We start from the raw sequence: 13527 nt of genomic DNA, 5'->3' as shown, positions 1-13527 counted from the left end.
CTAATTTTATCACAATGGTTGATCACTCAAAAAGATTTCATAAATCATATTTTTATATTGATCAGAATATTAAAATGACCTTTTTTCAAATAAAAATTTAAACATTCTTAAATAGATTAATGCATGTTCTAATTTAAATCTTTCAAATATGTAATGTATGACATTTTTGCAAAAATTACTAAGGTACAAACACTAAACATGGTTTTATTTTAAAATAATATTTAATTTTTTAAAAAAAAAATTGTTTTTTTTTAAATGTGTTCTCCCCCCAATCAGAATATGACATTGTCCCTAATGTCAAAATAGCTATTAATAAAGAGTACATAATGAAAGAGATATCACCTGGAATTTTATTGAAGATAACAAACTGAAACAAACGCAAACCAATCCACGACTTTTGAATCAATGATCCAACTTCCTTTTCTTACTGCTTGATTGCGACCAATTGATCTTTGTTATCATCGGATCAGGCTTATGAACAAAAGCTTCCAAATCATCAATTAATTGATCGGCAGTCGAAGCACAGATGAGTATCCGTCGTGAATTTTCTGAAATGAAATTCTGTTCCACAGCTTTATCAAGAAATGTCAACAAACTGTCATAATAATTATTGATATTCAACAAGCCCACAGGTTTATTATGGATATTAAGTTGTGCCCAAGAAATAGTGTGAAAAATTTCTTCTAATGTACCAAAACCACCTGGTAGTGCGATAAAAGCATCAGAATTTTCAATCATTTTGGTGATTCTTTCATACATAGAAGAAACTTTTAATTCTTCCCCAATCGTAACACCTGTAATATTTCCTTCAGCTAAAGCTGTAGGAATAATACCCAAAACCTGACTACCTCCAAGATGAGAAGATGTTGAAACAGATCCCATTAACCCAATATTACCTCCCCCATATACCAAGTGAATTTTTCTCTCAGCCAATATCTTTCCAAGATTATTCGCTGCTTCTACAAACACTTCATTTTTTTCAGGACTCGACCCACAAAATACACAAATATTTTTCAATGTTTGTGCAGAGGATCCAGCCATGTTTTTACTTTCTTTTTTTTTCTGCGAAAATAGAGAGAAAGATGAGAGATTTTATAGGGTAATATGTTATCATGACAAAACTATGGGTCACAACTGTAAACAGAATAAATAGTAAAAACAATAATGACACACATGCATATAAACAGTAGTGTGATTGTGGCTCACAATTTTCCTCTGGTTTTACGTCCAGAAACGGCTTCAACGCCTTCTATGAGTCGAGGATATGCTTCCCATCCAATTTTCTTATAAATTGGCAAACAGGGTCTTTTTTAGTCGGATTCCCAAGACTATGACGCTCATCTTGAAATTGTTTCCATAAACGGAGAAGTTCAATATGCACATGTCCACTAGAATGCGTCTCAAGAGTCAATAAGATGTTATCTAAAGACTCCTTACTCAGCCCATTCTTAATGAAACCAATTTTATCTTCTCTGTTATTGGAAACACATCCCAAAGATCTGCATCGTTTGTCACAAGTCCATCTCGCACACTTATGACAAACCCCTAAACTTTTGGCCCTTCGTTTTTTCGCATAAGTGCTTTTTCCTAATCCAAGCAAATACCGAATGAGCAATGATTGTGGAACTTCTCCTCCTAATCGGACCTTAGCTTCTATTACAAGACGAATATCTTCTGGAATTTCTTTTTGCATTAGCAATCTCAATCTTTCACACCTTCCTGCATAAATTTTTCTTAGAACATTTTCAGAAACAGAGGGAAAATATTTACAAATTTTTGAGAGAATTTCATCCATTTTGAAAAGAAAAGAAATGATTTTTTTTTTATTTTTGTATCAGCAATTGTGGGAAACTGATTTAACCGACTATGAGACTCACGGAGTACCGTTATCCGCCATTTAACCGGGAAAATAAAAAGATTAAGGAAACCTGAAATAAAAACAAACAAAATTAAATGCAACATAAAAATTTAAGGATCAGAAAGGGAAATAAACTCTTCTTCAAAGATTTCATTTTCCAAAAATGATTTAAGCCTTTGTCCATTCACTTTAAAAACATCACCATTTTTAGTATTTTCAATATCCACAGCTCCATAAGGATACACATGCTTTACAACATATGGGCCTGTCCATCTTGATCGTAATTTTCCTGGGAATATGTGAAGTCGAGAATTATAAAGCAAAACTTTTTTACCAATATCAAAAGATTTTCTAAGAATTGTTTTATCATGAAATGATTTGATTTTTGCTTTATAAATCCTTGAATTCTCATACGCATCATTTATGAGTTCATCAAGTTCATTAAGTTGCAATTTACGCAATTTGTTGGCATCATCCATGCTTGAATTTAAAGTTTTGATCGCTCAATAAGCTTTATGTTCCAATTCCACAGGCAAATGACAATGTTTTCCATAAACCAACCTATAGGGAGACATATTCAATGATGTTTTAAAAGCTGTTCGATATGCCCAAAGTGCATCATTAAGTCGCAGAGACCAATCTTTTCTATTTGAGTTAACAGTTTTTTCCAAAATTTGCTTTATCTCCCTATTAGCTAATTCAACTTGTCCATTTGTTTGAGGATGATAAGGAGTTGTTACTTTGTGATTAATACCATATTTTTTCATTAATGAAGCAAATGGTTTATTAACAAAGTGAGTTCCCCCATCACTTATCATAGCTCGAGGAATTCCGAATCTACTAAAAATATTTTCTTTCAAAAATTTGATGACGATTTTATGATCATTTGTTCGACATGGAATTGCCTCTATCCATTTGGAAACGTAATCAACTGCAACTAAAATATACAAGTATCCAAACGACGGTGGAAAAGGTCCCATAAAATCAATTCCCCAACAGTCAAAAATTTCGATTTCAATGATAGGATTCAAAGGCATCATGTTTCTTTTTGAAATCGCACCCAATTTTTGACAATTTTCACAGATCTTGCAGATTTCGTGGGTGTCTTTAAACAAAGTGGGCCAATAAAATCCACACTGCAAGATTTTTGCAACCGTTTTCTTTGAAGAAAAATGTCCTCTGCATGCTTCTGAATGACAAAATTTAATGACACTACTTACCTCATTGTCGGGTATGCAACGTCGAAAAATTAGATCTGGACAGTACTTGAACAGATACGGATCATCCCAATAAAAGTTTTTTACCTCATTCAAAAATTTTCTCTTATCTTGGGAACTCCATTGCGGTGGCATTTTTCCTGTCACAAGAAAATTTACTATGTTAGCAAACCAAGGTGTAGTAGTAACTGAAAATAGATATTCATCAGGAAAATTATCATTAATTGGTGTCATTTCACAAGATGATCCTGTTACTAGTCTCGATAAATGATCGGCTACAACATTCTCGGTTCCTTTTTTATCTTTGATCACAATGTCAAATTCTTGGAGCAACAAAATTGTAGTATCCCGATGCCTAATTTGAGTTAATTATTGGATTAATTATATTTCGGTTGGATCGGAAGGACCGAACCGGGTTCGGATCGTCTGAAGAGGGTTCGGATCGTCCAATCAGGGTTCGGATCGTCCGAAGACAGGTGGCTGGACACGTGGAAGACATGCAGAGTTCGGATCGTCCGATCAGGGTTCGGATCGTCCGAGACAGGTGGCTGGACACGTGGAAGACATGCAGGGTTCGGATCGTCCGAACAGAGTTCGGATCGTCCGAAGTGTGCCGGATCGGATCTTCCGAAGTGGATCGGATCTTCCGATCGTTGTCTATAAATAGAGGCGCGAGGCTTCACTTTTTACTCGTCAATTCCGAGTGTTCCAGAGCGTTTTAGTCGTTTCTGATGGGTTTCTAGTCTTTTCCCGAGGTTTAGGCACTAGCAGGGAGCTACTGGTTTTGTAGCGGAGCTGTGCTCTAGTTGGGAGCTAGCGGCATCAGTGGGCTGACTACGGACGCAGGCTTGATTCTAGGGCTGATTTCTAGGATCTACTGGTTTGAGGTACGAAAGTACTATCCGAGATAGCATGATTGAGTATGCTTTACTATGTGTTGCATGTTTATATGTTGCATTATTATCTGTCATATGATGCATGGTTTATTATGCGGCATTTGCATAATCATGTTGAGCCTGACTATTTTTGAGATAGCCTGTTGAGAGGGTGCTCAGCCCTCGTTTATTGTGGATGGTTGGACCCCGTTGGCCGACGGTGGTCAGGTCACCGGTATATCCACAGGTTTATTTTGGTATGGGAGCCACCTCCTGGTGCGACGGCACAGAGTGCTACATACCTTGACGTCATTTACATGAGCAGTCTTTTGTTATACCCAGATCCTGGTATCCAGTACATTTTGCATACATGCATGTCATAGTCTTGTATACTCATGCTTTCGGTGCTGAGCGTTTTATGCTCACGTCCTCGGTTTATCTCTGTTTTGGACACCCTATTCGATGGGGCAGGTCTCAGGTTGGACTGTCCAGGAGGGAGCGGACAGGGAGCTGGCAGAGGTTGATCTGTAGTTGTTGGTATTTGTTCTTGGTATTTAGTTCGATCTGGTTGTTTAAGTATTTTGTACTTACAGATTCGATTGGGTTGTATTACTGTTTTTCCGCTGTTTACCTGATTCAGTTTTAAATGTTAATTTTGCATGCTTAAGTTCTGATTAGTAGGTGATTCTGGAACGGGTCACTACATTTATGGTATCAGAGCATGCATTAAGATTTTGGGATTTGGAACTGTTCTTTTGGGTTTAATCTCTGGTAACTTTTGTAGTTAGAGATGTCTGGTTTTGACGACGATGCTAGTAGTCATGGCAGCATTGGACGCTGGGGAGACCGCGACGATCGGGAGCGTCGTCGAGAGCATCGAGAACGTCGTCAACACCGTCGTGATGAGCCTTGGAGTCTTAGTATGCATCGGTTCTTGCAGATGGGGCCGAAACCTCTTTCGGGCGGTGAGACTACGGATGTTGCAGAGAAATGGCTTGAGAGGATGGAGAGCTGTTTCAAGGCTTTTCAGTGCTCGGCGGAGCAGCAGATTGATACCCTTGATTTCTTGCTGGAGGGTGGTGCGCGTAAGTGGTGGAGGTCACTACATTTTTGGGAAGAAGAAGGGCCCGTGTCAGCCTTGCGTGAAGGATCATCCGACGGAGCGTTGTCGCAAGGTTGCGGGTGCTTGTTACAAGTGCGGTGAGATGGGCCACATGAAGAGAGATTGTCCACAGACGGGCGGAGGATCAGGATATGGTTCTCAGGCTTCAGTTCATCAGAGGCCACAGCAGGGACAGTCTACTCAGGGTTCTAACCTCCGACCGCGTACTCAAGGGCAGGTCTTTGCTCTTAACCAGGATCAGGCTGCTGAGGAGAACGAGAGAGTTATCGCAGGTGTTTTTTTTATTATGTGGATTACCTGCTTACGTTCTCATTGATACTGGTGCATCACATTCATTCATATCTGAGAGATTTGCTAAGCGTCATGCATTACCCTTCACTTCTTTGGGCGTTGTGGTATCTGTTTCCACACCGATGGGTCATTCGGTGTTAGCTAAACGTCTAGTTTTGGGTTGTCCTCTAGAGTTTGAGGGTAATGTTTTAACTGCTAATTTGATGATTCTTGCGATGGAGGATTTTGATTGCATTCTGGGAATAGATGTGCTGACTGTGTTTAGAGCTACTGTGGACTGTTATCAGAAGTTTGTGCAGTTTCGTCCAGTTGAGGGCGACAGTTGGTTTTTCTATGGAGAGGGAGCGCGACCCCCGATGCCCGTGGTTTCTGCTCTAAAAGCCTGTCGTGCTTTAGAGTCGGGCGGGGAAGGCTACCTTATCTATGCTATTGATTCGTCCGCAGATAGTGTCGGTATCAGTGACATTCCAGTGGTTTGCGATTTTCCGGATGTTTTTCCCGAGGAGATTCCTGGTTTTCCTCCCGTTCGGGAAGTGGATTTCGGCATTGATTTAGTGCCAGGCACGGCACCAATCTCTAGAGCTCCTTATCGATTAGCTCCATCGGAGATGCAAGAATTGAAACAGCAGTTGCAGGATCTTCTTGACTAGGGGTATATTCGACCCAGTGTGTCCCCGTGGGGAGCACCAGTTCTTTTTGTCAAAAAGAAGGATGGTTTTATGCGGCTCTGCATAGATTATCGGCAGTTGAATCGTGGTACGATAAAGAATAAGTATCCGTTGCCACGGATTGATGATTTATTTGATCAACTGCAAGGTGCCTCTGTGTACTCCAAGATTGATTTAAGGTCTGGTTATCATCAGCTTCGAGTTCATCAGGGAGATATATCGAAGACTGCATTCAGGACCCGGTATGGGCATTATGAGTTTCTGGTTATGCCTTTTGGGGTGACGAATGCACCAGCAGTTTTTATGGATCTGATGAATCGGGTTTTTTCGGGAATTCTTGGATAAGTTTGTTGTGGTGTTTATAGATGATATCTTAATCTATTCGCATGATCAGCAAGAACACGCACAACACTTAAGGATTATTTTACAAACACTTCGCGAGAATCAGCTTTATGCGAAGTTGAGTAAATGTGAGTTTTGGATTGACAGGGTTGTATTCCTTGGTCATGTCATTTCTAGCAAGGGAGTTTCAGTTGACCCGAGCAAGGTGGAAGCGGTATTGAACTGGTCGCGTCCGACGACAGTAGCCGAGATCCGCAGTTTTCTGGGATTGGCTGGGTATTATCGCCGTTTCATTGTCAACTTCTCTCAGATTGCTAAGCCACTCACTCAGCTCACTCGGGAAGATGTTTCATTTGAGTGGACATCAGAGTGCGAAGAGAGTTTCTTGGAACTTCGCAGACGTTTGACATCTGCGCCTGTTCTGGCTTTACCGTCTGGATCTGGTGGTTTCAGTGTTTACACCGATGCCTCTTTATAGGGACTAGGGTGTGTTCTTATTCAGAATGAGCATGTGATTGCTTATGCGTCGAGACAGTTGAAGTCTCATGAGGAAAACTATCCTGTTCATGATCTGGAATTAGCAGCGATCGTTTTTGCTTTGAAAATCTGGCGCCATTATCTGTATGGTGAGCGATTTGAGATTTTCACTGATCATAAGAGTTTGAAGTATCTGTTCACTCAGGCTGAGTTGAACATGCGTCAGCGTCGTTGGATGGATCTACTCAAGGATTACGATTGTGAGATCAAGTATCATCCAGGATCTGCGAATCTCACGGCCGATGCTCTTAGTCGCAAGGTGAGATTGTCTGCTCTTTAGACTTGTGCTGTATCTGGGATTATTCAGGATTTCTGTTCGATGGGATTCAATTGTAAGCATCGGAAGGGAACAGAGAGTATCCGTGTAGCTACTATTTTGTCTGAGCCGGTTTTGTATTCTCGGATTAGAGATGCTCAGATGTCTGATTTAAGGTTCAGAAATTAGCTCGGTTGGCTGATGGAGATAATACTTCTGGATTCCACTATCAGTCCGAGGGTCTTTTGTGCTTATCTGGTCGTATTGTTGTACCGGAAGATGACACTTTGAGGGAGGAGATTTTGTCCCAGGCTCATCGTAGCAGGTTGAGTGTTCATCCGGGGAGCAACAAGATGTATAAGGATTTGAGGACTCGATTTTGGTGGAAAGGTATGAAACGTAATGTTTATCAGTATGTCTCCAAGTGCCTAGCCTGTCAGCAGGTGAAGGCTGAGTATCGACGACCTGGAGGTTTGTTGCAGAATCTTCCTATTCCGGAGTGGAAGTGGGAGCATATCACGATGGACTTCGTGACTCACTTGCCTATGTCTGTGGGGAATAGAGATGCTATCTGGGTGGTAGTGGATCGGCTTACTAAGTCTGCCCATTTTCTTCCGTATAACAGAGATTTCACTTTCGATCGGATGGCACGGTTGTACATTCAGGAGATTGTACGGTTTCATGGTGTGCCCGTGAGTATCGTTAGTGACAGAGATCCTCGATTTACATCTAGATTTTGGGGCAGCTTTCAGCAAGCTTTGGGCACTACCTTGAGTTTGAGTACTGCATATCCTCAGAGACTGACGGTCAGTCAGAGAGGACTATTCGTACTCTTGAGGATATGTTGAGATCTTGTGTGATGGATTTCGGGCCAGCTTGGCAGGATCATCTGCCACTGATAGAGTTTGCATACAACAACAGTTTTCATAGGAGTATTGGTATGTCTCCGTTTGAAGCATTGTATGGTCGACGTTGTCGTACTCCTCTGTTCTGGGAGGAAGTCGGAGAACGACAGGTCTAGGGTCCAGAATTGATTCAGCAGGCCATGGACAAAGTTCTTGTGATCAAACAGCGGATTAAGACTGCTCAGGATCGGCAAGCGAGTTATGCGAACACCAAGCGCAGACCTCTTCATTTTGATGCAGGCGAGAAAGTGTTTCTCAAGGTATCACCTTTTCGGAGGATTCTGAGATTTGGACTCAAGGGTAAGCTATCTCCGAGATTCATTGGTCCTTTTGAGATCTTAGAATGTGTGGGAGATTTGGCCTACAGATTAGCTTTGCCACCGTATCTGTCTAGTGTTCACAATGTGTTTCATGTGTCCTTGTTGAGACGATACGTAGCGGATGAGTCTCATGTTTTGCATCCGACAGAAGTTCAGCTGAATCCGGATTTGTCTTTTTTGGAAAGACCGGTTTCGATCTTAGACCGGAAGGATAAGGTACTGCGGAATAAGACTATTCCTCTTGTCTTAGAGCAGTGGCAGCGTCGAGGTACTGAAGAAGCTACTTGGGAACTAGAGAGTCGCATGCGGTCAGAGCATCCAGAGTTGTTCTAGTTGTAGTATTTTCAGTTATGATTGTAATTTCAGTTGTGCTTTCAGTTGTAATTCATTCTTAAGTTGAATGTATTGTTGTTCAGAATTGTCATTCTTCAGACTCGATTTCGCGGACGAAATCCTTTTTAGAGGGGGAGAATGTAGTATCCCGATGCCTAATTTGAGTTAATTATTGGATTAATTATATTTCGTGGGATCGGAAGGACCGAACCGGGTTCGGATCGTCTGAAGAGGGTTCGGATCGTCCGATCAGGGTTCGGATCGTCCGAAGACAGGTGGCAGGACACGTGGAAGACATGCAGAGTTCGGATCGTCCGATCAGGGTTCGGATCGTCCGAGACAGGTGGCTGGACACGTGGAAGACATGCAGGGTTCGGATCGTCCGAACAGAGTTCGGATCGTCCGAAGTGTGCCGGATCGGTTCTTCCGAAGTGGATCGGATCTTCCGATCGTTGTCTATAAATAGAGGCGCGAGGCTTCACTTTTTACTCGCCAATTCCGAGTGTTCCAGAGCGTTTTAGTCGTTTCTGATGGGTTTCTAGTCTTTTCCTGAGGTTTAGGCACTAGCAGGGAGCTACTGGTTTTGTAGCGGAGCTGTGCTCTAGTTGGGAGCTAGCGGCATCAGTGGGCTGACTACGGACGCAGGCTTGATTCTAGGGCTGATTTCTAGGATCTACTGGTTTGAGGTACGAAAGTACTATCCGAGATAGCATGATTGAGTATGCTTTACTATGTGTTGCATGTTTATATGTTGCATTATTATCTGTCATATGATGCATGGTTTATTATGCGGCATTTGCATAATCATGTTGAGCCTGACTATTTTTGAGATAGCCTGTTGAGAGGGTGCTCAGCCCTCGTTTATTGTGGATGGTTGGACCCCGTTGGCCGACGGTGGTCAGGTCACCGGTGTATCCACAGGTTTATTTTGGTATGGGAGCCACCTCCTGGTGCGACGGCGCAGAGTGCTACATACCTTGACGTCATTTACCTGAGCAGTCTTTCGTTATACCCAGATCCTGGTATCCAGTACATTTTGCATACATGCATGTCATAGTCTTGTATACTCATGCTTTCGGTGCTGAGCGTTTTATGCTCACGTCCTCGGTTTATCTCTGTTTTGGACACCCTATTCGATGGGGCAGGTCTCAGGTTGGACGGTCCAGGAGGGAGCGGACAGGGAGCTGGCAGAGGTTGATCTGTAGTTGTTGGTATTTGTTCTTGGTATTTAGTTCGATCTGGTTGTTTAAGTATTTTGTACTTACAGATTCGATTGGGTTGTATTACTGTTTTTCCGCTGTTTACCTGATTCAGTTTTAAATGTTAATTTTGCATGCTTAAGTTCTGATTAGTAGGTGATTCTGGAACGGGTCACTACAAAAATCCATCGTATCAGTCGTGGCTTTGCATCCTGTTTCGTCAACAAATATCTAATAGCAGAATGATCAGTAAACACAATAGTCGTTGATCCAATCAAATAAGAACGAAATTTATCCAATGCAAATATTACAGCAAGTAGTTCTTTTTCAGTTGTGGAGTAATTCATTTGAGCATTGTTTAAAGTTCTACTTGCATAATATATCACATAAGGCTTACCGTTTCTTCTCTGACCCAGTACTGCACCGACTGCATAATCACTCGCATCACACATGATTTCAAATGGTAAAGACCAATCAGGAGGTTGCATGATAGGAGCTGATGTTAAATGTGGAATGATTTTATCAAAAGCATTTTGACATTCTTGAGTCCACTCAAATGCACTGTCTTTTGTTAAGAGGTTACAAATGAGTTTAGAGATTAAACTAAAGTCCTTTATAAACCTCCTATAAAATCCAGCATGTCCCAAAAATGAGCGAATTTCTTTAATGGTTTTTGGAGGGGGTAAATTTGCAATGACATCCACTTTGGCTTTATCAAGTTCAATTCCATGAGATGACACGACATGTCCCAGAATAATCCCAGAAGTAATCATGTAATGACATTTTTCCCAATTTAAAATAAGACCTTTTTCCTCGCATCTTTTTAAAACTTTTTCCAAATTTTCAAGACAATTATCAAATGTATTCCCAAAGACAGTTAAATCATCTATGAAAATTTCCAAACAATTTTCAACCATGTCGCAAAAAATGCTTAGCATACATCTTTGAAATGTTGCTGGGGCATTGCATAATCCAAATGGCATCCTTCTAAATGCAAATGTTCCAAAAGGACATGTGAATGTAGTTTTATCTTGATCTTCGAGTGCAATGGGAATTTGATAATAATCTGAATATCCATCAAGAAAACAGTAGTATGGATGACCTGCTACTCTTTCTAAAATTTGATCCAAAAATGGTAATGGAAAATGATCTTTTCTAGTGACGTCATTTAATTTTCTACAATCAATACACATCCGCCAACTAGATGGGACTCGACTTGTTAACAATTCACCTTTTTCATTTTTTATCACTGTGATGCCAGATTTTTTCGGAACTACTTGTGTTGGGCTTACCCACTTACTATCAGAAATAGGGTAGATAATCCCAACATCAAGTAGTTTGAGAACTTCAGTTTTCACAACATCTTTCATGTGTGGATTTAATCTCCTTTGTGGTTGTTGAGATGTTTTTGCATTTTCTTCTAAGTGAATTTTGTGTGTGCAAATTAGTGGATTAATGCCCTTAAGATCTTTTAGTGTCCAACCAATTGCATTTTTATGTCTTTTAAGCATATCAACTAATTTATCTTCTTGATCACTTTCTAGTTTGGAAGAAATTACCACTGGATATGTTTCATCTTCTCCAAGAAATGCATACTTCAATTCTTCTGGCAAGGGTTTTAACTCCAATATTGGTGGTTCTTCTTTGTTCTCATAATTTGCATCAAATTCTTTCTCTGATCCTGTTAACGAGTGATACCTGATAAAATCATCAAGATCAATTTCAATATTTTCTTTAACAGTTTCAATTGAACAAATATCTAATTGATCACGAGTACTCCCTTATTGAATGTTTTCTTCCACAAGAGTTTCAATAAGATTTTCATCTTCACTTTAATCTCCTTTGTCATGTGGTTGCTTACAAAGATTAAAAACATTGAGCTCCAAGGTCATGTTACCAAATGACAACTTCATTATTCCATTCCTGCAATTTATAAGAGCATTAGAAGTTGCTAAAAATAGACGTCCCAAAATTACAGGAATTGCATTACAAGCTTCGATAGGTTGTGTATCTAAAACTATGAAATCGACATGATATACAAAGTTATCAACTTGGACCAACACGTCTTCTACCATACCTCTTGGCATTTTAACAGATCTATCGGCAAGTAAAAGTGTTACAGAAGTAGGTTTTAACTCGTCTAGATTGATTTCTTGATAAACTGAATATGGAAGTAAATTCACACTAGCTCCAAGATCAAGCAAGGCTTTTTTAATCTTTCGTTCTCCAATAATACAAGAAATAGTAGGACAACCAGGGTCTTTGTATTTCAAAGCATTATTATTTTGAATGATTGCACTTACTTGTTCTGCTAAAAATGCTTTCTTTTTCACATTCAATTTTCTTTTCACAGTGCACAAGTCTTTCAAAAATTTGGCATATGATGGTACATGTTTTATTGCATCTAATAAAGGAATATTAACTTTTACTTGTTTAAAAATATCATATATATCAGAATTCAAATTTGATTTTTTTGTATTTTCCAATGCATGAGGGAATGGTGGTGACACTGTCTGTTGAACCTCCTCTTTGGAAGTTATGGGTTCCACTTCCTTACCCTTTGAAGTTAATTTATCATCATCTTCACAAGGTTCAAGAATGGATTTTTCCACAACCTTACCACTTCGAAGGGTAATAACAGATTGTACCTGATCCATCGGTTGAGTTCCAGAAGTTCCAGTTTGTGAATGATGATCCTTGGGATTAGGCAGAGGTTGTGAAGGAAATTTACCTTTTTCATGAACATTAAGTGCAGATGCAAATTTAGCAAGAGTATCTTTCAAATCTGTCATGGTTTGAGCAATTTGAGTATTGATAGACTCTTGCTTTGCAATGAAAGAATTCAATGTATCTTCCAAATTTCTTTTAGGTGGAGGAACATAAGGTGCATAATTTTGAAAATTTTGTTGATTTTGAAAATGTGGTTGCGGAAATTGTGCAACATTATCATTCCTCCAACTAAAATTTGGATGATTTCTCCAACCTGGATTGTAACTTTGAGAAAATGGTTCAAAATTTTGCCTTTTGAAATTGTTCAAAACATTGGCTTGTTCATGAAGACATTCTTTAAAAGAGGGTAAAGTGGGACAATCTTTTGTAAAATGATCACTTGTATCACAGATGTGACACGCAATTTCTTGAACAGATTTTAATTGACCATTCTTTTTCAATTCAAGTGCCTCAACTTTTCTTGCCAAAGAGGTAAATCTAGCTTGAAGATCATGTTCATCTTTGAGAGTGTACATACCTCCACCAGATGTAGGAGATTGAATCTTGTTTGAGGGTTCGATTGTACCTATAGTGTCCCAATTTTGAGCATTTTCAGCTAACGAATCGAGATACTCAATTGCCTCGTTTGGATCTTTATCTTCAAATGTTCCATTACACATAAATTCAACCATTTGCCTATCTTTAGGTGTTAAGCCTTCATAAAATTGAGAAACAACTCTCCAAATTTCAAAACCATGATGTGGACAAAGATTAAGCAATTCTTTGTATATATCCCAACACTGATAAAAAGTTTCTCCTTGTTTTTGAGTGAAAGTGATGATTTGCCTTTTGAAAGAATTTGTTATATGAGATGGAAAAAACTTTTTCAAAAAT

The 13527-nt window shown here is 39.7% G+C and overlaps 1 pseudogene; it reads right to left on the bottom strand.

Moving 5' to 3' along the window:
- Positions 1 to 1249: 1249 nt before the first annotated feature.
- LOC140806715 (uncharacterized) lies at positions 1250 to 13325 on the bottom strand (annotated as a pseudogene).
- Between the last annotated feature and the right edge of the window lie 202 nt (positions 13326 to 13527).

This window comes from Primulina eburnea, chromosome 1 (assembly GCF_022965805.1).
Source record: "Primulina eburnea isolate SZY01 chromosome 1, ASM2296580v1, whole genome shotgun sequence".
NCBI lineage: Eukaryota > Viridiplantae > Streptophyta > Magnoliopsida > Lamiales > Gesneriaceae > Primulina > Primulina eburnea.
Note: the sequence above shows the minus strand (reverse complement) of the source record. Positions and strands in the feature narration are given on the sequence as shown.